This window comes from Saimiri boliviensis, chromosome 12 (assembly GCF_048565385.1).
Source record: "Saimiri boliviensis isolate mSaiBol1 chromosome 12, mSaiBol1.pri, whole genome shotgun sequence".
Lineage (NCBI taxonomy): Eukaryota > Metazoa > Chordata > Mammalia > Primates > Cebidae > Saimiri > Saimiri boliviensis.
In genome coordinates this window covers 49,762,446-49,783,369 of record NC_133460.1, presented here as the reverse complement: position 1 = coordinate 49,783,369, position 20,924 = coordinate 49,762,446, and the positions used below count along the sequence as shown (strand labels likewise).

The window sequence follows — 20,924 nt, the reverse complement described above, 5'->3', positions numbered from 1 at the left end:
TTCCTGGGACCATGAAGCTTTACTCCCATCTGACAACTCAGAGAGTCAGGAAAGGGCTCTAGCCATCCTGGCCACCTTCAGGAGCCCGGTGCTGCGGGTCTCCCATAGACCACTCTCCTTCTGACAGATTACTGCCCCCTCAGAAAACCTTTTTAAACTGAAAAATGTGCTCTCCTCGGAGACCCAGGCCTGCAGAGGAAGCGGGCCAGACTGGGCCAAGAATCAATGCCTATGCCCGCTGAGACCTCTGAACTCATCCCGGGTCTGCGGGCCTCAAGTCCCCTAGAGGTGAGTCCCGGGACCCCATCTCTGGGTCATGAAACGGCTTCCCTCTCCCCAGTCTCCCCCTAACTTCGCGGGGAAGCCTAGATCCTGGCCGTGCTCCCAGGCCTGGCAATGAAAAGCGGAGTTGTCGCCAGCCCGTGCCTACACCAGACCCAGTAAACTCGGGAGAGAGGGCAGCCCAGGGTCCAACACAGAACCACCCAGCAACTGCTCCCTGTGAGTCCCTTTTGCCTCCCAGGGGCCAATCCTGAGCGGGTTTGGGGTGAAGGCCCAGGACCTCACCTCCCCAGGGGACGGGGAGTTGGTGTCTAGAGCAGTCTCGGGCTGGGGGGGGTGCCCATAGGATTCCGGATTTGCCCTCCCCTCGCCAGCCCCCGGCTGGGTCACGTCGGTACCTGCCAGCCCGCGGCTCCGCGGGGCATTCGTGCTCCTGATGCCGGCACGCTGCGCCCGGACTGCGGGCGCCGAGTCAGGCAGCGGCGGGGCACGCCCGGCGCGGGCTCCGGCTCGCTCCTCCCAACTTCCCCAGCCCATGCGGGGGCTGAGGCGGCTCCAGAGGTGGGCAGGCCAGGCCACTCGAGGCCACTCAAGAGGGAGCCCGCGCTAGCCGGCGACGGGAGCTGCGCGACCCCGCCAGTGCGCGCCGCGCTGCTCCCCTGCGCCCCGCGCTGCTCCCCTGCGCCCCGCGTCCCCCGCGCCGAGGGGCGGACTGGGCCCGGCCGCCAATCACCGCGCCCGCCCCCGCCCGGCCCGCGAGCCCCAGCCCCACCGCGGGGGGCGGGGGGCTCGGATTTAAAGACACACTCACCCCAGCCGCGGCCCCGGGCAGGCGGAACGCTGGCTCCACCTTCCCCGGCCACTCTTCCTCCTTCCTCCCGCCCACCCTCACCTCAGCGAGAACGAAAAGTTTGGGGCGGGGGAGACTGCCCGGGAAGCCAGTTCCTCTTCCCTCATAGCTTTCGCGGCTGCTTCTGGAAGACACCCAAACCCGACTTCCAGCCTCCTGGCTTCAAGAGGCAGCAGCGCTCTCGGCGCCACACCCTCTCCCGGACGCCGGCTCCTGGCTTCCCTCGCCCCTCTCTGCTTTGCAGCCAGGCCGAGCCTCGGCGGGACCGAGCCCAGCATCCGGGCTCCGCTCCGGCGGCGTCGCTGTGCTGTGCGCCGGGGCTGGGCGACCGCGCTCGCTGGACTTTTGCCTCCCACGTGTCGAAGGGCTGGCCTAACAGCAGACTGCCCGTCCAAGCAGGGGCTTCTCCCACGCCCCAGGGTCCTAAGGAAACGCGTCCCTCGGCCCCCAGAGGCCAAAGGGGAACGGCAGGTCCCTCCGCCCCCACCCCATCACTTGGCTCCAGGCAGTGACCGGCACCATAGGCCTGCCCCCCACCTCCCCTTATCCCACCCGTGCAGACTAGCACTGTGCGGCAGCCAGCCCGGCCCACCCCGACGGCTTCAGACGTCCCCGCGAGCACGTGGGTGAACGCACCCACTTGTGTTCACTCCTCGCCAGGGCTTCCTCGTGGAGAGGTGGGCTTTGTTGTATTTGGTGAGTCACTTCCTCACTCTTTCCGCTCCACACTCGGGAAATCCTTCTTTCTCACTTGTTACCACCTGCCTCACCCCCATTCAGTACTGGAGCGGGATTTGGGGGAGCTAGGGTTGCCCCACGATGAAAGCAGTGCAGGCACCTCTGTCCAAAGTCAGACGGGAGAGCGCTGGGCTGGGAGAGGGATACACATGCCCCATGACCCCTAAGAATAACTGAAGACAAGAGAAATGATTCATTGTGGTCTCACCACATCCCTAGCACCTAGCTCTCCAGTGCTTCATGATGTTGTAAGGTTAGTACTTTTCTGATCTCTATTTTAAAGAATGAGGAAACAGACCCAGGAAAGACTTGTCCTCAGCTCCATACCTGCTCCTGCGCCACCCAAGGTGTGTGAAAGGGACAGCAGCAGAGAAAGTCCCATACTGGCCTTGAGAAACAGACCTGACCTTCAGAGTCCAGCAGAGCTAGGCTCAAGGTGGCTCACAATTTACTGGCTGTGTGGTCTGGGAAACGTGAGATAAGTTCTCAGATTCCCAACTTCGGCATCCACAAGGTGGCCTCATCCTCCTTCAAAGAGGTGTTTGAGGAGCCATGAGCTGGGCAAGTAATGTCCAGACATTGTGTGTGGCACACTGTAGGACTCCATCCTGGGCCACAGTTTCCTTCCTTAGTCCTCGCCACAGCCCCGCATCCCATCCCGCCCACTGTCTCAGACTCCCCAACTGAAGCCTGCCATCCTGAGGATGCATTCCAGGATAATGCCCTACTCTAGGCCAGGACTAAGGGGCATGCATGTGTGTGAGCAGATGCACATATATACATATACATACATGTGCATGCATATGCATGCAAATATATACACATAATGCACACATATATCCAAATACATGCATACAGAGGCATGCATGCATACATATATACATACATAAACATAGTACATGGCCATATGCACATACACACATACAAATACACACATTTTGCTTCCCCTCACTCTCCCTGCCCAGCAGATGCTGGGATCCATGGCTGCATGCCTCTCTAGCTCCCAGAGGACATAAGCTATGTTCTACCTGTGTCTGACCTGTCTTTTGGTCCACAGCACAGTCCTTGGCACGCACACAGTAGGTGTTCTTGTTGAACTAAGCAGAAAAGCCCAGGGCAAAGATGTCCTCAGGAGAGCCTGCAGTTACAACCCTTCTGGCTCTAATAGTCAGCATCAGCTGGTAGGTAGGGGGCTGATGGCCTGGAGGTACCTCAGGGTCAGGCCACAGACTGCATCCAAACCACAGTGCCCAGCCTTACCAGCCTACCACCAGCCCCCCAGAGGGCCTGCCAAGTCCCTACTCAGAATAGCGAGTCCTGCAGTCCTGGCTGTCTGCTGGCCATGGGGCTAGGAGTCCCCACAACCACAAGAAAGATTCACAGTCGGATCTGCCCCACCCTGGGCCTGGGAGGGGAACAGGGGCTGAATGCTGATGGAGAGAGGCCACAGAGCCTTCTGGTACACCCAAGAGAAGGCACTCTGCTCTCTCGCCAGCCCCAGGCAGAAAGAAACAGTCAAGCCAGCTCTCTCAGCTGAGCCAATTTGTGCCTCTCAAACTGCAGCAGAAGATTCCTGAGAAATCTGGAAGCTCAGAGCAAAAGCCCAAAGTCCCCTGCGAAAAGATTTATGGGTCCCAAAACAGGATCTCAGGAAGGAGAGAGGTCAGGACTGTCCCCCACTCACCCAGTACTCCACCAGCACTGCCAGCACCCACATCCCACACTCGCAAGCCCCCAAGACACCACGTTATCATGCTTATGTTGCTCGTGTGTGAACTCGTATTTCCAGGGATCCATGTTTGTGCAAGTGTCTATCGGGAGTGAATGTGGCTTTATGAGTGAGCATGTATGTATGTGTAGGTATGTGTAGCACACATGCAAAGCACCTGGCACAGTCCAAAACCAGATGAGCCCCTGCTGCGAAGAATATGAGTAACCTGTTACATCCCGAGAGACTCGCCTGTGGCCGTCCACTGCCCCATCAGCCCAAGCAAGTGCAGGTGCTCTTGGAAGAGAGCTCCCAAGTTCAGTCCCTGGGCAGAAGCATGAGCTGTGGGAACCTCAGATTCCCTGGAGGGAACACTCAAGCCAAAAATTATTTCCTGACAGGCACAAATGACTTGCTGGAAAGCAGAGGAGCTGGGTTCAAACCAGCAAAGATGAATCTTGATCAAAGATGGGAAACAGGCCCTGCCGCTCTTCTCCACTCCCCACTCCCCGACATCTGCCACAGCTGGGGGACACTGGGCCTGAGGAGTGGACAACATCAGGAAAGGGGCTGGCCTGGCTTTGGTCCTTGTGATCACATTACTGCCAAGAACAGGGGCCATGTGCACCCTCCAGGGTGGGAGTCTTGGGGCCTGAGGTTTTGCCCTGAGCCCGGTAGTCTCTGAGCCTAAGGCAAACTCATCCCTGATGCTTGAGTCCCAGCACAGATGGATCCCCTGTCTGCCCTGGCCATCCGCCCTCCCAAGCCCACTATCCAATCCCCAGCATCCAGCACTCCCATTTTTTCAGCCCCCATCTGTGTGCAATCTTAAGACAATGGCTTTAAGCAGGGCAGACCTGGGCTTGGATCTAGCCACAGCAACTTTACCACCGTGTGACCCCTATGCTCCAAGTTACCACATCGCTCCAAGTCTCTTCTTTCGTTAAATGATGCGAAGAGCAGTTCTTTCTTCCTGGGAAAGTCTGGAGGATAAAAAGTGGTTGGCATTTAGCCAGTATTTACTGATGGCAGCTGTTCCTGTCATTATAGTTGCTACCCAAGCTCACACTATGACCTAGCCCTGAACCTGCCAGGGTAGAGGGGTGTTTGGAGGCTGAGTTCAGGCTCCTCCTCCAGGCAGTTTACCTTGGACTCCTCCCCATCTGCCCATGGGATCTCTGTCCACTCTGGACTCCTTCCCCTCCATTCCCTGCCAGGCCCTGGGGCCTGAGCACCCCTACCTGGCACAGGATACATGTTCAGTTATCAACATCACATTATGGGCAGGATTATGCATTTTATTAGCTATATCCTTCTTTAGGTCTAAGCCTAAGGATCGCATCCCCTGACTCCCAAATTCACACACAAGGTTCAAATTTTTTTTTTTTTTTTTTTTTTTTTTTTTTGAGACGGAGTTTCGCTCTTGTTACCCAGGCTGGAGTGCAATGGCGCGATCTCGGCTCACCGCAACCTCCGCCTCCTGGGTTCAGGCAGTTCTCCTGCCTCAGCCTCCTGAGTAGCTGGGATTACAGGCACGCACCACCATGCCCAGCTAGTTTTTTGTATTTTTAGTAGAGACGGGGTTTCACCATGTGGACCAGGTTGGTCTCGATCTCTCAACCTTGTGATCCACCCGCCTCGGCCTCCCAAAGTGCTGGGATTACAGGCTTGAGCCACCGCGCCTGGCCTCAAATATTTTTTTATCAAGATCGAAAGTAAGAAATACATTTTACACGAGGACCGGCTATAGAGATATGCAAATGTGTGTTATTCACAAAAAAATGCTTAGCGTTACTGCCTTGGATCCTTCCCTCCGTCCCCTCCCTCCTTCCTGCTGGAGTGCAGTGGCGGTGGTGCAACCTCGGCTCACTGCAAACTCCGCCACCTAGGTTCAAGCAACTCTTCTGCCTCAGCCTCTCAAGTACCTGTAATTACAGGCCCTTGCCACCATGCCCAGCTAATTTTTGTATTTTTAGTAGAGATGGGGATTCACCATGTTGGCCAGGCTGGTCTTGAATTCCTGACCTCAGGTGATCCACTTGCCTCAGCCTCCCAAAGTGCTGGGATTACAAGTGTGAGCCACTGTGCCTGGCCATGGCATTCTGGTATTTTCTAATTTCTCTTATCCTATTTCTTTTTGTTATTGCTGAGTGCAGGGCACTACTACACTTATTTTGGCCGTGACCTGCAGTTTGAACATGCTGCACAGACAGTGAGGTTCCTGTAAGAGCAGGGACCAGATCTTGCTCCCCTCTGTCCCCACAGGACCACTTAAGGGCCTGACTGAAGGGCACCCAGGACATGTGGCAGGAGGGTGATTCTAGCTCTAGAACGTTCTTCAAGTTCTTTTTTTTTTTTTTTTTTTTTTTTGAGACGGAGTTTCGCTCTTGTTACCCAGGCTGGAGTGCAATGGCGTGATCTCGGCTCACCGCAACCTCCGCCTCCTGGGTTCAGGCAGTTCTCCTGCCTCAGCCTCCTGAGTAGCTGGGATTACGGGCACACGCCACCATGCCCAGCTAATTTTTTGTATTTTCAGTAGAGACAGCATTTCACCATGTGGACCAGGATGGTCTCGATCTCTCAAGCTCGTGATCCACCCGCCTCGGCCTCCCAAAGTGCTGGGATTACAGGCTTGAGCCACCGCGCCCGGCAGCGTTCTTCAAGTTCTACAGGGAGATGCTCCATCTGATCAGGAGAGAAAAGGAGGAAGGAATCCTGGTTCATTCATTCCACAAATACTTCATTCATTTATTTAGTCAGTCAGGCTGGGCACAGTGGCTCACGCCTGTAATCCCAGCACTTTGGGAGGCCGAGGCAGGTGGATCACCTGAGGTCAGGGGTTCAAGACCAGCCTGGCCAATGTGGCGAAATTCCGTCTCTACTAAACATACAAAAAAATTAGCCAGCTGTAGTGGTGGAGGCCTGTAATCCCAGCTACTTGGGAGGCTGAGGCACAAGAATCTGCTTGAAACCAGGAGGTGGAGGTTGCAGTGAGCCAAGATCACACCACTGCACTCCAGCGTGTGTGACAGAGCAAGACTCTGTCTCAATTTTAAAAAAAAAAAATTTTTTTTAATTATTTAGTCATTCAGCCCGTCAACAAACATTTACGGAGCCCCTTCTATATTCTAAGACTTGTTCTGTCCCCAGGGAAGTGAATGAGGCAGACAAGTTCCTGCCTTCATGGAACTGACATTTTCATGGGCTGGAAGGACACAGTAAACAAGCAGACAACAGCAAAAGAAGGATCATTTCTTCTGGTCCCTGCAGGGCTGTTGGGAAACAGCGAGGGCCCACGGATAGACCACGGGCCCCTGTCCGTGGGAGAGCTGCTCAGGCATCCAAGCTCCATACGGAAATGCTCTTTAAGTACCTGCTATGTGCTTGACCCTGGGCTCAGGACACAGAGATGAATAAGACCCTGCCCTGCCCTTGAAGTGCTCACAGACCTGTGGAGAGGTAGACAAGTCACTGATCATTGCAGAGTCCTGTTTCCTGCAGGGTTAGGGTGGGGCTAGGTGCTGGGGAAGCATAGATGGCGACACCCAGTGGGGCAGGATGCAGGACCTTCCAGGTCAACTCCGAGTGGGGAGAACATGGGTGCATTCCAGGGCCCTGCCATCTCTAGCAATGTACAGAGGTTTGTTCTGACTTCTGCATCAGACAGACCTGAGTTTTTATTTGGTTTCTGCCACTTAGCTGTGTGACCTCAGGCAAGTCACTTAATGTCTCTGAGCCTCCGTTTCCACATCTATAAAATGGGGATAGTCATACCTCTCTTGACAGGGTTCTGAGATCAAATGAACTAATAAATTTAAAATCCTTAGTGAGTAGCTGTCTGAGAGATGTTCATAATAGAAGTTGTGGTTACAAACATCAGAAGATTCCTCTTTGAGGCATGGTCCCTTATGCCCACACCTCCTTGCTCCCTGAGCCAGCATTTGTACACAGCCCTCTAGGACATGCAGAGAATCCCCTACCCTCACTGCCATCAGAAAGGTGCTCCAAGTGGCCTTTTAGTGAGTCTTGCTCCAGAGTCCCAGGCTCTGGACACTGGGAAAGATGAGGGGTGGGAGGCGGCTGCCAAACCCTGCAGCAGCAGGACCATCCATCTTTGAATAAACAGGCTGTCACCCCTCTCCTCCCATCCTCTCCCTTCTTTAAATAACTCAGATCTGCCCGGCCACAGCACCTCACGCCTGTAATCCTAGCACTTTTAGAGGCCAAGGCGGGTGGATCACCTGAGGTCAGGAGTTGATCTCAAAACCCTGTCAAGACAGGCGTGACGATCTTCATTTTACAGATCTGGAAACTGAGGCTCAGAGAATTACGTGACTTGCCTGAGGTCACACAACTAAGTGGCAGCCAGGCCAATGAGGTGAAACCGCATCTCTACTAAAAATACAAAAATTAGCCAGGTATGGTGACAGGTGCCTGTAATCCCAGCTCCTCGGGAGCCTGAGGCAGAAGAATTGCTTGAACCCGGGAGGTGGAGGTTGCAGCAAGCCAAGATTGCACCATTGCACTCCAGCCTAGGTGACAGAGCAAGACTCTGTCTCAAAAACAGAAATAAATAACTCAGTTCTGTTGCCCAGTTGTCTCCAGGCAACACCACTCCAGGTTCCCGAGGATGCCTCACTCCAACAGAGCCATTTATGAAGATGCTGCAGGGGAGGTGGAGGCGGGGAAGGGTCAGGGATCTATGGAGGCTGGGCCTGACAGCCTCCCAGGGGCTTTCATGTGACAAGCTCCTGGGCTGACACCTCTCTGGGCCAGTGGGGACTTGGAAGGGTTGCTTACCACGCACATTCCAAAGGCTGAGGCCCCCACACTTACTAGGAAGGTCCCAGATTCTGTGAAGCTTTGGACACGAAGAAGCCAAAGCTGTGCCTTGGAGAGGTCACTGGCCAGGGTTCAGTTTCCTGCAGGCCAGGCTCAGTGCCAACCCTCACTGGCTGTGTTATCCCAGCCAGATCCCCACACCTTCTGAGCCTCAAAGAACTTTAGTGCTAGAAGGCAGCTTTGCTGATGGGTGGGAAAGAGCCATTCTCATACTTTTCTGGCAGTATCCATGCAAATGATAAAAGCACAGACCCTCTGCCTCAGCAATTCCATCCCGAGGACTTTCACCTAGAAATGTGCTTGCATGTGTGCAAACTGATGATTAAACAAGGCTATTCATAGTTTGAGTGAGATGAGGAAAGAGAAAATCGAAAGGTCTGTCAACAGGTGATTGGCTAAACTATGGAACATCCAAAACTAAGAACACCATGCAGCTATTTTAAAACCCAAGGCAGATGGATGTGGGCTGAGGAAAAATGCTTGCTAGAGGAAAGGGCAAGGTCCAGAGGGGACATGGACAAGGATGGCCACGGTGGTGTTAACCTTGACAGTGGGATATTGGAGGCAGCCTCAGTATCTGTCTCCAGGGTGATGAATAAGTCACATGGATTCCAACCACAGAATCCTGTCCGACAGTTACACCTACCCAGGTGCACACAGGGAAACATGCAGAGAGCTTAGAAACACAGTATCCAGGCCGGACGTGGTGGCTCAAGCCTATAATCCCAGCACTTTGGGAGGCTGAGGAGGGTGGATCACGAGGTCAAGAGATCGAGACCATCCTGGTAAACATGGTGACACCCCGTCTCTACTAAAAATACATAAAAAATTAGCTGGGCAGGGTGGCGCGTGCCTGTAATCCCAGCTACTCAGGAGGCTGAGGCAGGAGAATTGCCTGAACCCAGGAGGCGGAGGTTGTGGTGAGCCGAGATCGCGCCATTGCACTCCAGCCTGGGTAACAAGAGCGAAATTCCGTCTCAAAAAAAAAAAAAAAGAAAGAAACATAGTATCCAGGGATAAGAGTACTAAATGTGTAATACTATTGGGGTTGTGCGCAGTGGCTCGTGCCTGTAATCCCAGCACTTTTAGGGAGGCTAAGACCAGTGGATCACCTGAGGTCAGGAGTTCGAGACCAGCCTGTCTAACATGGAGAAACCTTGTCTCTACCAAAAATACAAAAATTCCCTGGGTGTGGTGATGCATACCTGTAGTCCCACCTACTTGGGAGGCTGAAGCAGGAGAATCACTTGAAACCAGGAGGTGGAAGTTGCAGTGAGCTGAGATCATGCCACTGCACTCCAGCCAGGGTGACAGAGTTAGATCCTGTCTCAAAAAATAAAATAAAATAAAAAAATAAAGAAGAAAAAAAAAAAAGAAAAAGAAGAAAATTTAAAAAATAAAGAAAATAAAAAAATTTTTAAAAATAAATAAATAGGGCTGGGCACGGTGGCTCATGCCTATAATCCCAGCACTTTGGGAGGCCGAGATGGGTGGATCACGAGGTCAAGAGATGGAGACCATCCTGGTCAACATGGTGAAACCCCGTCTCTGCTAAAAATACAAAAATTAGCTGGGCATGGTGGCACACGCCTGTAGTCCCAGCTACTCGGGAGGCTGAGGCAGGAGAATTGCTTGAACCCAGGAGACGGAGGTTGCGGTGAGCCAAGATAGCGCCATTGCACTCCAGCCTGGGTAACGAGCGAAACTCCGTCTCAAAAAAAAAAAAAAAGTTACAGACACCAGCCAGCACACCCACCCTTCGAATCTTGCAGGCACCCAGCAGCCGGCAAGGGTGGCCCAGGGGAACCCAGCCCAACTTCACCTCCACAGCAAACTCAGAAGCGTAATGCATGCAATGCACAGTCACTTCAATAGTGGCCACTGAAGCTCCGCTGGCTTGAAGGCCCCTCCAGGCACCCCCAGACAATCTGAGACAGGCATTCATGGTCCAGCAGTTAGAAGTAAACACTTGTTCCCCAGTATGCCTGTATATGCATTTGAATCACTGGCAGAGGGGTTATACAACAGACTCCCACGCCCCGCCCAGCCCTCCTCAGCCAGAATCTCCAGGGCTGAGCCTGGGAAAGCCCCCAGGAGGGTTTAAGGCTGCAGTAGTGTTTCACATTTGGGAATCCATGTTCCAAGGGACTCTAAGGCATTCCTCTGGCTGATAGGCCAATCTGACTCTCAGCCGCCTGCCAGCATGGGGTGAGATGTTCCCAACTCCAGCTGGCAGGGGCCCCAGCAATGCCAGCTCCTTTTAATGGTGTGCTGGCCAAGGCTCAGAAGGAGCACATGCAGCCCCTAAATCCAAGGTGCCTTCCAAGAATAGAGGCAATGGATTCAGAGATGGTACCCTGCCCCCTCCACTGTGGGTAGATAAAGGCAAGCTTTAAAACCAGGCCGCCAGATTTAAATCCCAGCTTTGGCCTTTACCAGCTGTGTTCCCCGAGTCTCAGTCTCTTCATCTGCTATGGAGCCGCAATAAGAGTCCTGCCTCACCGGGCGCGGTGGCTCAAGCCTGTAATCCCAGCACTTTGGGAGGCTGAGGCGGGTGGATCACGAGGTCAAGAGATTGAGACCATCCTGGTCAACATGGTGAAACGCCGTCTCTACTAAAAATACAAAAAATTAGCTGGGCATGGTGGCGCGTGCCTATAATCCCAGCTACTCAGGAGGCTGAGGCAGGAGAATTGCCTGAACCCAGGAGGCGGAGGTTGCGGTGAGCCGAGATTGTGCCATTGCACTCCAGCCTGGGTAACAAGAGCAAAACTCCATCTCAAAAAAAAAAAAAAAAAAAAAAAGAGTCCTGCCTCAGAAGAGTTGCTTGAACCCAGGAGGCGGAGGTTGCAGTGAGCCAAGATCACACCACTGCACTCCAGCCAGAGCAAGACTCCATCTCAAAATCAAAAACAAGGAGTCCTGCTTCTTGGGCTGGGATTAGGCTGCTGTGCTCTGTCCACTAGAAGTCCTGGCCAGGGGCTCCTTGTGGAACAAAGGCAGCAGGGGGCCTCCACACTTCTGTGAAACTCAGGGCTAGGGGGCTCATGGTGAGGAGTTAATCCAACTCCCTGCCTCATCCAAGAACACCCCCCTCCCCATGCACTCCTGTCCTATCCCGGGTGTGTTCTAAGTGCTGGCTACTGTGTCAGAATCATGATCTCACTCCTCACAAAACCCCTAGAGCCAGCCCATTCCATTGCTATCCTCATTTTACAAACGAAGCAAATGAGGCGCACAGCCATTGAGGAACTTGCCCAATGTCCCCCAGCCCTCTCTGATTCCAGAGCTTTTGTGTTCAGCTATTAAAATGCTGCCTGACTTGAATCCTCCCAGTGACGGGGGTCTCACTCCCTCAGAGGCCATCTGCTTCCCTGCGAACAGTGCTGGGTGTTGGGACATCCTTCACCCTTCTCTTCACATCAATCCAACATCCACTTCGCAGTCGCTCCCCTCACTCTGCAGCCAGTCTTTCACTTTCCCTCACCTCCCACCCCCAATCTCCAACACTGGGACCACCACAGCACAGGTGATTCCTCCCACGGAGCTGGCTCTCAAATATTTGAGAAACCCCATCTCATACCCCCACCCCCAGGCTTCTCTAGCTAAACATCCCAGGACTTTCAAAGGCTGGTGGGAACCTCCAGGAAAAGAAGGGGCCTTAACTGTGATTCTACCTCCAGCTCCCCAGGGGGCCTCTTTCCCAAGGGGGTCAAGAAGAGAATGAAACCCTGCTTTCTCTCAACACTCAGCACCTTCCATACCCCCCAGAAGCTGGTCTCCTGGCTCTGACTTCACGCCTAGCTGACATTTGACACTTAGAGACCTGTGGACAAGTCCCTTTTGCACCCCACGGACCCCCCCCCCCCCCCGCCATCTGTCAGGAGTGGTCTCCCACTTCAAGCCTCTGAAGAGGGTGCAGGAATCAGCTACTGCCAGCAGGAGGCAGTGAAATGGTTAACATGCTCACCCTGCTGGGCGCAGTGGCTCATGCCTGTAATCCCAGAACTTTGGGAGGCCAAGGCGGGCGGATCACAAGGTCAGCAGATAGAGACCATCCTGGCTAACACAGGGAAACCCCATCTCTACTAAAACTACAAAAGTTGGTCGGGCGCGGTGGCTCAAGCCTGTAATCCCAGCACTTTGGGAGGCCGAGGCAGGTGGATCACGAGGTCAAGAGATCGAGACCATCCTGGTCAACATGGTGAAACCCCGTCTCTACTAAAAATACAAAAAACTAGCTGGGCATGGTGGTGCGTGCCTGTAATCCCAGCTTCTCAGGAGGCTGAGGCAGGAGGATTGCTTGAACCCAGGAGGCGGAGGTTGCGGTGAGCCGAGACCGCGCCATTGCACTCCAGCCTGGGTAACAAGAGCGAAACTCCGTCTCCAAAAAAAAAAAAAAAAAAAAGTCAAAACTACAAAAGTTAGCCAGGCATGGTGGCACGCACCTGTAGTCCCAGCTACTTGGGAGGCTGAGGCAGGAGAATCGCTTGAACCCGGGAGGCGCAGATTGCAGTGAGCCAAGGTCACACCACTGCATTCCAGCCTGGGCGACAGAGAGAGACTCTGTCTCAAAATAAATAAATAAATTTTAAAATTCCCATCATTAGGCTGGGTGCAGTGGCTCAGGCCTGTAATCCCAGCACTTTGGGAGGCCGAGACGGGTGGATCACGAGGTTAAGAGATCGAGACCATCCTGGTCAACATGGTGAAACCCTGTCTCTACTAAAAATACAAAAATTAGCTGGGCATGGTGGCGCACGCCTGTAGTCCCAGCTACTCGGGAGGCTGAGGCAGAATTGCTTGAACCCAGGAGACGGAGGTTGCAGTGAGCCGAGATTGCACCATTGCACTCCAGCCTGGGTAACAAGAGCAAAACTCCGTCTCAAAAAAAAAAAAAAAAAAAAAAAAATTCCCATCATTTCCCAACAGGGAAAGAGGGTGAGACCAGGATGGTGGCAGTGGGGTGACTGTGGAAGGAAGGAAAGTGCCCACGCAGCATCGCAGAGTGTGCTGAGTGTGCTAAGCCTCCCCGCCGCAGGGCCCTTGCTTTCTCCCCGCAAATTCCTGCCCCTTCTCCCCAGATGGTTCCACATTCTCTCACTTTCTCTTACAACTTCTCCCGCTCTTCTCAAGGAGGGCTGCCTGCCCTCTCCAAAAACCACTATTTTAAAAGCCTCGGTGATTGCTTACTAGTTAAGGAGTTTCAGCCTCAGAAGATGTAAACATTCTGAAGACAGACAGTGGTAATGGTTGCACAGCTACTAGAATGTATTTAATGCCACTGTAGCGTTTCATTAAAAATGGTTAAAATGCCAGCCAGAGGTTGACCAGGCTGGCATTTTAACCATTTTTAATGAAACGCTACAGTGGCATTAAATACATTCTACTGACCTCAGCCTGGTCAACTGTCTCTACTAAAAATACAAAAATTACAGGCAGGCACCTGTAATCCCAGCTACTTGGGAGGCTGAGGCAGGAGAATCACTTGAACCCCGGAGGTGGAGCTTGCAGTGAGCCAAGACCGTGCCAATACACTCCAGCCTAGGCAACAAGAGTGAAACTCCATCTCAAAAAAAAAAAAAAAAAAAAAAAAAAAAGGAATGAATCAACAAATGGAGGTACAGGGCTGGGTGCAGTGGCTCACACCTGTAATTCCAGCACCTTGGGAGGCCAAAACAGGTGGATCTCCTGAGGTCAAGAATTCAAGACCAGGCTGGCCAACATGGCGAAACACTGTCTCTACTAAAAATACAAAAAATTAGACAAGCGTGGTGTTTCGCGCCTGTAACCCCAACTACTCAGGAGGCTGAGATAGGAGAATTGCTTGAACCCAAGAGGCAGAGGCTGCAGTGAGCTGAGACTGCGCCACTGCACTCCAGCCTGGGTGACAGAGAAAGACTCCATCTCAAAAAAAAAAAAAAAAAAAAAAAAATGGAGATACAGTTTTAGCATGGAACCCAGCAACTGAAATGAGTAAACTACTGATACAAGGCAACGTCATGGATGAACATCACAGACCTAAAGATGAGTAAAAGAAACCAGATACAAACAAGAATTCAGCATAAGATCTCATCACGTATACGAGGTCCCAGGACAGGCGAAAGTAGCCTATGACAGTCATCAAGGACAGAAGAGCAGCCCATAGGTGAGAGTCGAAACGGACAGGGAGGGGCCTGAGGGAACGTTCTGGGTGTTGTAGCTTGATCTGGATAGGGTTATGTGGACAAATGCATGTGTGAAAACTCATCAGTTTGTGACCGGGATTAGTACATTTCACTGTATGTATATATCTTCATCATCCCCTTCACCTACTAAGCTCAACCTCACTTCTCTCCACACTGGCCAAGTGTGGTCTGTCCCCAGGGCCTCTGCACTTGCTGGTCTGTCTTCCTAGAAGGCTCCCCTTCCAGATTTTCCTTTCTTCCAGTTAGGTCTTTGCTTAAATGTGGCCTCCTTGGAGAGGCCTTCTCTGTCCCCCATCTGAAGCCGTCACTCAGCTCCTCCCTAATGCTTCACCTTGTCACTCTGAGCACAGCACCTGTAGTCCTTATCTGATGTGTTCCTGGTTTTGTTTGCTTGTTTGTTTATTGTCTGTCTCCCTCCACTAGGATATTCGCTCCAGGAGAGCAGGAATGTATCCATCAGGGTTCAAATCTTGGCTTCACCTAGAGCAATGTCTGGCACACGGTAGGTACTAAATTAACATTATTAATTAGATATTCATCTCTAGAGCAGGTAGAATGATGTCTCAAGACTTTACTCTCCTCTTGCCACCTCTCCCCTTCTAGGTGGTGAGAGACAAGTCTCGAGACATCATTCTACCTGCTCTACCTGCTCACTTTTTGTTTTTTGATTCACCCCGAGAGAGACCTACAATGTGCTGGGTGCAATCTGAACTCTTAGGAGTTCACCATGAGGTAGAGGGAAAAGCACCCATGCCAGATCTTTCTAGTGAAGTGTGAGTGATGGACAAAGTGGCAATGTGCCCAGGCCCGGGGGAATGCCCAGAAGTGAGTGGCTGGCTTGGTCTCCCGGTTCCCAGGGCCGGGAGCCCACGGGGGCTCCTGGGTGTGGCCATGGATGCAGCCAAGTAACAGGAAGGCCTATGCCTTGGCAGCAAGCCACCCCCTTCTAAAAAGCCAGAGAGCTCAGCCAAGGCCAGCCACTGTCCCTGCCTGCAGGCCCAATCACCTGCTGCCATAGCAACCTGTCTTGCCAAGCCAATGGCACTGGGCACAGGAGGCACAGCTCCAGTGGGGTACAAGGCATCTGCCAGGATCCCCAGTTCTGGTAAGGGTGGCGCCTTGGCCAGCTCACGTCACAGCTGGGAGAGTTGTGCGCTGTTCCTGCATATGTGTGTGCAGGGCCTGCACAAGCATGCACAAGTGTGCCCAGTGCAACAGCTGAGACTGGGCTTCCAGTGGGGGGAAAGAATTGTCAGTGATGAAAGCTCCCATTTACTGAGCCTTGATTACGTGCCAGACACCAGGAAAAGTACTTTTCATGTATTTCCTCATTCCAGTCTCACAGCAACCCTATGAGGCAGGTAGTATTCCCGCTTTACAGGGTAGCCATAGATTGGTTAAGCAACTCCCCTAAGCCTCACAACTAGGAAGCCCCAGAGCCAGGATTAGAACCCAGGCATTGGGCGTCAAAGCATTAATATTAACTTCCAGGATCAGTCTCTCCACTGACTGAGTCATTCAGTTTCCCTACTAGTCATTCATTTTCTGAGCTCTGCTCAAGCAAGGAAAAAGAGACAGGTTAGATCAGGTCTCTGGCTGGAGTTGCCCCTAGCCCCCTTGCAGAAGATGCAGATAGATCATTGTGATGCCAAGCCGAGGGCTCACACCTGTAGTCCCAGCACTATGGGAGGCTGAGGTGGGTGGATCGCTTGAGGTCAAGAGTTTGAGACCAGCCTGGGCAACATGGTAAAACTCCATCTCTACAAGAAATACAAAAATATGCCGGGCATAATGGTGTATGCCTGTAGTCCCAGCTACTCTCGAGGCCGAGGTGAGAGGATCACTTGAGCCAGGCAGGTTGAGGCTGTAATTAGTCATGATTGTGCCATTGCACTCCAGCCTGGGTGACAGAGCGAGAGCTGCCTCAAAAGCAAATCACAATGCCAAAAAGTAAGTCTCAAAAAAGCAAGAGCCAAGGACTCTCTGGGACTGAAGACAAAAGAGGGTGGCCTGGCTCCCGCATCTGCCATGTGAATCTCAACTGGGGGCCCCAGGGTTGGCATAGGAGCTGTTTCCGAATCCGAAGGCTGCCATGGGTACCCATCTCCAGAGACGAAGCTCTGGTCTGGGAGGCCACCTGCTGGACAGATTGCAGCAGGACACCCTTGGCAGCTGGGCCTCCACACCTCTCCTTCACGTGTTTCCTGGGTGCCCACTGTGTGCCTAGCACAGACAGTAAACCAGACAGCCCCGTGCAGCTTGCCGTCTGGTGGGGGTGGCAGACATTAACCCATAGCCCCAGAAATAAAGACGTAAGTCCAGCTGACACTAAGTACTTGGGTGCTCTTAGAAGGTCTGAGAGGGGGTTGAGGGGAAGGCCTCTCCCAGGAGGTCATCCTTAAGCTAAGACTTGAAGGCTAATTAGATGTGTGCCAGGCAAAGAGTGGGAGAAAGGGCATTCCAGCCAGAGGGAACAGCAAGGGCAAAGGCCCTGCAATAGGAACGCTCACATCACACTCCAAAAGCAGAAAGAAGACTACAGCAGCTGCAGAGCAATGAGCCCAGAGGGCTGAGGCCCGCAGGCCGGGGTTCTGGAGCTCGTATTTTATCCTGCAGGCAATGCGAGGCACCAAAGGGTTTCAGTGAGGGGAGGGATGCCATCCCATCTAGCACAGCAGCTCCTGAGAGGAGTGGATTCTGGAGGGCCAGGGTGGAGGAAGGGAGGCCCCCACAGTTGTCCAGGAGAGACACAATGGTGGCTGGGACTAGGTAGTGACAGAGGAGGTGGGAGGAGCAGGTGGATTCTAGAGAGCCATTTTGTTTTTTTTGTTTTTGTTTTTGTTTTTGTTTTTGAGACAGAGTTTTGCTCTTGTTACCCAGGCTGGAGTGCAATGGCACAATCTCAGCTCCCCCGCAACCTCCGCCTCCTGGGTTCAGGCAATTCTCCTGCCTCAGCCTCCTGAGTAGCTGGGATTACAGGCACGTGCCACCATGCCCAGCTAATTTTTTGTACTTTTAGTAGAGACGAGGTTTCACCATGTTGATCAGGATGGTCTCGATCTCTTGACCTTGTGATCCACCCACCTCGGCCTCCCAGAGTGCTGGGATTACAGGCGTGAGCCACCGTGCCCTAGAGAGCCATTTTGGAAGCGGGACCCACAGGGCTGGTATGGGATTGAATGTTGTGGTGTTGGGGAGGAAGGAATCAGGAATGAGGTTGGCTGCAGAGGGAATGCTGGAGAAGGTGCGGGAGATGACTGTGAGGGAGCCCACAGGAGACGCATGGGTGGGCTGGTGGGGGCAGGGGTCCACAGCTCTGAGCAGTGGTCTGGGGTAGACAAAGGCCGGGCACCATGGGCATTGGTGGGTTTTAAGCCCCAGGATGGGTGAGACCCACCAGGAGAGGCAGGTAGGGTGAGGGGAGGAGAGAAGTCAAGGCACAGCCTGGGAGGGCAGGCGGAGGGGAGGGGAGGCCTGGGGCAGGGGAAGAGGCTCAGGAGACAGAGACCAGAGCAGGGGCCCAGATGTGGGAGGGAAGCTTAGCCACACAAAAGTGAAGAGGTGGGGAGCATTTCAACCGTGTCAAAGGCTGCTGTGCAGCCAGGCAGGGCTGGAGCCAATTTGCCAACACAGTCTCTCCTACAACCCAAGCCAGGGCAGATGCCATGGTGGGTGGAGGCAGGAGGCACACAGAATGGAACGGGGTGAAGGGTGGCTGACAGCGGGGAGTGTGGGCACCGCCGACAGCTTGCTCCTCTGAAGGAGCAGATGCGGCAGCTGGAGGGGAGAGGGCTGGCTGTGAAGATGAAGGCACAGGGCACAGTGGCATGCACCTGTGGGATAGCTATGGGGGAATGGGAGGCGGAAACAGAGGACTGGCAGGGCTGCGAGCTTTCCAGCCTCTGTTCCTTCCACTTTTACCCTGTATCTGCAGTTACCCCATAATAACCACCCCTAACTTAGATGAGGACAGCTGAGCCCCAGAGAAGAGCCCAACGTTACAAGGGGGTGCTCTGCCTAAGCTGGCTCCACACAGAGCAGGCTGTTTGGAGTCCACCAAGAATCATGCAGACGTCCTGTGAGCCCCTTGACCAAATCTGGACGTCCTTCCCTCCCTGCCAGGCTGGCACTGTCCAGCTGCAGGAATCCCCCATCTCCACCCATCCCGGGCAGTGCTACAGAGGACAGCAGACAGACCAGACACCGCCAGAGAGATTCCTTTTGAAGGGGCTTGACCCTCCTACTGTTGAGGAACGGGACTTTTAAAGGAAATGAACACAAAAATACAAATGCAAAATTAGGTCCTGGGACTTGCAAGGATCTGAAAGTTAAGCTTCAGTTAGCCCCAGGGTAACTCCACCTCTGACTGCAGTGACCTTGAACCAGTGATTTCACCTCTCTGAGCTCGGGTTCCTGGTCTGGAAAGACAGCTGGCAGTGTAGCGCCAGCGGGAGGGCTAACTAAGGTCACTGTGCAAAACGTTTATCACAAGGCAGCGTCCCAGTGAGTGCTGGACAAACGGCGGCAGTGGCTCTTAGGAACTGGGCTCCCTGGGGCTTGGAGTGGGGTGGGGTGGGGGAAGGATGAAGCAGGGGGTAAGTGTATGGGGGGATGAAAGTGGGGGAGCCGCTCTCTCCCTGAGCCTTTGGTTTCTCAGTGCAGCACCCCGGTAAGGCGGTGATGGTGTGCGGCGCCCATCCCACCCCTCCTGCCCACGCACCAGGCCCAGCCTGGCACCAAATGAGGGTACCCCCACACACACACATTTGGTGGCGCTGCACAATTTACCAAGCAGGCACATCCCACCCCTCCCACCAGCAGCAAGAGAATGAGGCCATCGGACAGAAGCCCAGCGGGGGGGACGGGACAGATGGGAGGGGACACATCTCGCTGAGGCCAGAGCCCTGGGTAACCCGTACCCCTCCCGACCACAGGGCCGGGACGGGAGCTCGCGCCGGAGCGTCTCTGTCTTGCGAGGCTCGTGTCCGGGCCTCGGCGGCGGGACCCGCAGTGTGAGGCACAGGGGAGAGGGGCGGCTCCCGCTTGGCGGCGACAACTCCCCCTGCCCGGCGGGAATACTCACCGCCGCCTCCGGCCTCTGTCCTCTCGCTCCGCAGCCCGCTCGGCTCTGCAGCTGACTCGCCCGGGTCGCCCTCCGCGCGCTTTCCCACGGGGACGGGCGCCTGGGCCTCCGCCTCTAGCCCCGCGGGCCGGCCGGGCGCGCTCACCTCCCCGGGCTGGGTCGGTCCTGCCATGCCTGGGGCCCCAGCCGAGCGCCTGGGCTGTGCCAGGCTCCGAGCCAGCGGCGGCGGGGCGGGCGGGGCTGGGCAGACCATTATGCCCCTTCGCTGCAAATGGGAACGCCAAGCCAGAGGCAGGCAGGCAGGCAGGCACGCCGACTCCAAGTCCAGTGCTCTTTTCCTCTGCGTCGGCTTCCTCCTGCTGACAGCAATCAAGGAAAGTGCCCTTTCCAGCCTCATTAATTAAGCACTTATTACGTACACCGGGCACTGAGTGAAAGGGTCCAGGGGAGCTTCTGCTCCCGGGAAGCTCACAGTCTAAGAGGAGGTGGATAACAGGGGACACGGTGGAACGACCCTGAGATAGGATGATTAGGCTGGAGAAATCCTCCTGGCTGGCTTCCTAGAGGAGGCCTAAAGAATTAAGCAACTTTTTTTTTTTTTTTTTTTTAGACGAAGTCTCTCTCTGTCGCCCAGGCTGGAGTGCAAGGGCGAGATCTTGGCTCTGCAACTTCTGCCTCCCGGGTTCAAGTGATTCTTGTGCCTCAGCCTTCTGAGTAGCTGGGATTACAGGCGTCACCACGCTCGGCTAATCTGTGTATTTTTCACCATGTTGGCCAGGCTGGTCTCAAACTCCTGGGCTCAAGAAATCTGTGTGACTCGGCCTCCCAAAGTGCTTACAGTCATGAACCACCACACACAGGCAACGGTTTTTGTTGTTGTTTTTTGAGACGGAGTTTCACTCTTGTTGCCCAGGCTGGAGTGCAATGCCGCGATCTCGGTTGACTGCAACCTCCACCTCCTGAATAGCTGGGATTACAGATGCCCGCCACCGCGCCAGGCAAATTTTTGTGTTTTTTGTTTGTTTGTTTGTTTTGTTTTTTTAGTAGACACGGGGTTTTCACCATGTTGGCCAGACTGGTCTTAAACTCCCGACTTCAGGCGACCCACCCACTTTGGGCTCCCGAAGTGCTGGGATTACAGGCGTGTGAGCCACCAAGCCCAGCCGATCTCGAACTTCTGACCTTGTGATTTGCCCGCCTGGGCCTCCCAAAATGTTTTTTTGTGTCTTTGTG

At 53.9% G+C, this 20,924-nt stretch overlaps 1 protein-coding gene across 7 annotated transcripts in view; it reads right to left on the bottom strand.

Moving 5' to 3' along the window:
* The window catches only part of PALD1 (phosphatase domain containing paladin 1), a 99,471-nt gene extending 79,624 nt beyond the window's left edge, over window positions 1–19,847 (bottom strand). For 2 of the 7 annotated variants that reach the window (XM_039478399.2, XM_010339295.3), the window contains exon 1: window positions 1,175–1,436. The gene's annotated coding sequence lies outside the window, so the exon portion shown is untranslated. The other 5 variants (XM_039478398.2, XM_003928634.4, XM_074382352.1 and 2 more) reach the window with 4 other exon arrangements.
* Window positions 19,848–20,924: the final 1,077 nt, after the last annotated feature.